The sequence below is a fragment of the Otolemur garnettii genome, unplaced genomic scaffold, assembly GCF_000181295.1.
Source record: "Otolemur garnettii isolate 467f Iridium unplaced genomic scaffold, OtoGar3 scaffold00125, whole genome shotgun sequence".
Taxonomy (NCBI): Eukaryota; Metazoa; Chordata; class Mammalia; order Primates; family Galagidae; genus Otolemur; species Otolemur garnettii.
This window is the reverse complement of record NW_003852520.1, coordinates 1,355,020-1,358,841: the sequence shown is the minus strand read 5'-3', so window position 1 is coordinate 1,358,841 and position 3,822 is coordinate 1,355,020.

Genomic DNA, 3,822 nt, shown 5'->3' with positions numbered 1-3,822 from the left:
CTGTGGTCCCAGCTACTTGGGAGGCTGAGGCAGGAGACTCGCTTGAGCCCAGGAGTTGGAGGTTGCTGTGAGCTGTGAGGCCATGGCACTCTGCCCAGGGGCATAGCTTGAGGCTCCGTCTCAAAAAAGAAAAAGAAGACTGTAGGGCGGCACCTGTGGCTCAAAAGTGTAGGGCACTGGCACCATATGCCAGAGGTGGTGGGTTCAAACCCGGCCCCCAGCCAAAAAAAAAAAAAAATTAAGAAGACTGTAACAAGGATGTTTTTTAGCATATTATGCTGGTATTTGCATTGTTTTGAAGACATTTATAGTTTAACTCTCATTTAGCAAACCTGCTGTTACATACACTGGGGCCACAAACCCAGTTCTTCAGTGGAAGAGATACTCAGTGTATGTGAAAGTGCCATTCAAAAATACAGGTGATCTGGGCTCAGCGCCTGTAGCAGCTAGGGTGCCAGCCACATATACCTGAGCTGGCGGGTTTGAATCCAGCCCCAGCCTGCCAAACAACAGTGACAACTACAACCAAGAAATAGCCGGGTGTTGTGGCAGACACCTGTAGTCCCAGCTTCTTGGGAGGCCGAGGCAAGGGAATCGCTTAAGCCCAGGAGTTTGAGGTTGCTGTGAGCTGTGATACCATGGCACTCTACCCAGGGCGACAGCTTGAGACTCTGTCTCAAAAAAAAAAAGAAAAAAATACAAGTGATCTGAGCTAGGAGAAGCTATCTCCAGCTAACACAACTCTGAGGAAATAGTGTTTAGGTTGGGGTTTGAAGTAAAGCACTGAACTCGCAAAGACAGCGAGGTGCAAGAAGGACGGGCCCTGTAGATCAGGAGGTCGCTGCCAGTCAGGCAGGGAAGTGGTGCAAAGCATGTTTACAAACAAGCCAGTATGCCAAATGGGCTAGAGCGAATGGCTTCTAACAGGAGAGAGCTACAGAGGGACTGTGACTCTCACAAAAAACCAAGAATTCTCAAAACTGGCTGGCTTGGGCCAGGCACAATGGCTCATGCCTGTAATCCCAGCACTCTGGGAAGCTGAGGCAGGAGGATTGCTTGAGATCAGCCTGAGCAAAAGTGAGACCCCCCCCTCTCTAAAAATAGCTAGGTGTTGTGGCAGGTGCCTGTGTCCCAGGTACTCTGGTGACTGACGCAAGAGAATCACTTGAGCCCAAGAGTTTGCTGTGAGCTGTAGGTGCCGTGACGACACGGCACTCTACCAAGGGTGACAAAATGAGACTCTGTCTCAAGGAAAAAATAAAAAAGACCATTAAGAAAATAAGCCACATACTAGGAGAAAATATTTGCAAAAATATATGACAAAAAAAATCATTTGGAATACATAACTCCTACAATCAATAGTAAAAAGGCAGCTCGGCGCCTGTGGCTCAAATGGCTAAGGTGCCAGTCACATACATCTAAGGTGGCTGGTTCGAATCCAGCCCGGGGCCACCAAAACAACAATGACAGCTGCAACCCAAAAATAGCCGGGCACTGTGGCCGGCACCTGTGTTCCCAGCTACTTGGGAGGCTGAGGCAGGAGACTCCCTTGAGCCCAGGAGTTGGAGGTTGCTGTGAGCTGTGATGTCAGTACTCTACCCAGGGGGACAGCCTGAGGCTCTGTCTCAAAAAAAAAAAAAAAATAGTAAAAAGGCAAAAAATTTAAAAATGGGCAAAAGACTAGACCAGATGATTCATGAAGACCATGAAGATCCACAAGACCATGAAACTGCTCTGATCAGTGTTACTGGGGATATGCACATTAAAACCACAGTGAGGTATCACTACACACCACATTTTGAATTTAGAATTTCAAAAAAGACAGCAAATGTTGGCAAGGACATGGAGCAGCTGGGGCTGACATTGCTGGGGGAATGTAAAATGGTTCTAACTTTGGGGAAAGTTTTGACTTTCATACGAACAATCACCTCTCCTTTAACTCAGAAATTTCACTCCTACATATTTACCCACCAGAAATGAAAAATTCCACAAAACCACTTGTACAAAAATACTCATAACAGTATTACTTATAATAGCCAAAAGCTAGAAATGACCTAAATGCCCATCAATAAGAAGATGGCTAACCAAATGTGGTATGTTCATACAGAAAAGTACTACTCAATATAAAAAGTAAAGACCTTGGCTCAGCACCCGTAGCACAGTGGTTATGGTGCTGGCCACATACACCGAGGCAGGCAGGTATAAACCCAGCCCGGGGCAGCTAAACAACAACGACAACTGCAACAACAAAATAGCTGGGCGTGGTGGCAGGCACCTGTAGTCCCAGCTACTTGGGAGGCTGAGGCAGGAGAATCCCTTGAGCCCAAGAGTTTGAGGTTGCCGTGAGCTGTGATGCCACAGCACTCTACCGAGGGCGACATAATGAGACTCTGTCTTAAAAAAAAACATAAAGACCACTGACAGGCACAGAACCCAGACTCAGAGCACATACTGTATAATTCATTTATATGAAGTTTCAGAAGAGTCAAAACTAATCTATGGTGAAAAAAAAATTAGAACAGCTGTTTCCCCTTCAGTGGAGGGGTGAGTTTTCTGGGAGGGAGCATAAGGGACTTTGTCAGGAGAAGGGAATGTTTCATATCTTGACAGGAATGTAGGTTATACAGGTGCATTTGCTAGTCAGAAGTCATTCAGTTAAGCATACACATTGAATGAATGTAAACCCACCTTCTAAAAATCAAATGCAGGAGCAGAGAGTGGGTTGAATACACATGAAACTAGAATGGCAGGGTTGAAACCAGGCGATAGGTGCAGGTGAGTTCACTATTTTAACTTCCCCTAAGTTTGAAATATTCCATAATAAAATGGGGGGAAATAGGCTATGGAGCCAGAAAATTTGGGTCTGATCTTACCTTCTTCCCTACTAGACACACCCATGAACCTTTGTTCTGACATCTATTAATGAGAATAGGTGTTACAGGACTATAGTTAGGATTAGGGCTCCCTCACTTCAGTGAAGGGAGCAGAGAAAGCCCCTTAACCCACTGAATTGCCCTGGAGGAGCACAGGCTCTGAACAGTGGGAAACGGCATATGTGTATATCAAAGATGGGGCTAGACCCAGGAAGCCTAGGATGACAACAGGCAGGCAGAATCCACTTTAGACATTTTACCTTCTAGCTCAGATCTTAGAGTTAATACTTTACTCTCAAATTTTAGAAGTAAAAGAATGATAAGAATATGATTTATCAATCATGCTGAGATTGTCCGCCCAAATCTATAGTCACAAGGAAACAATGAATTGAGTAGGCTAAACTGAACATGGAGTTCCTGGGCTTTTAACTGAGGGGCCGGTGAGGGTAAGCATTGTAAATCATTAATTGAGGCCTCTGTAGGTGCAAACTGCAAGGGAATCACGTACAGTAGGGACAGAAGTATACAGTAGAAGGGTCACAGAGCACAGTGTGGTACAGTTTCATGACCTTACAGATCTGGTGGCATCGTAGGAAGACAAGCACACCCAATAGAAAGTATATAGGAAGACCACATTGGGAGAGCTGGACTGTAGACATGGCCTGATTAACTTCGTACTCTCAAATCTGTGTTTGAGAATCATTATTTTATTTTTTCCCTTTTTTATTGTTTGGGATTCTTTGAGGGTACAAAGAATTAGGTTACACTGATTGCATTTGTTAGATAAAGTCCCTCTTGTGTCCTGCCCCCAAGAGGTGTGCCATACACTGTGACCCCATCCCCCTCCTCCTCCCCTCTCCCTACTACCTCACTCCCTTACTTCACCCCTTGAATTAGCTCATCTGCTGTCTTCATATTAGAATTGAGTGCATTGAATTCTTGCTTCTCC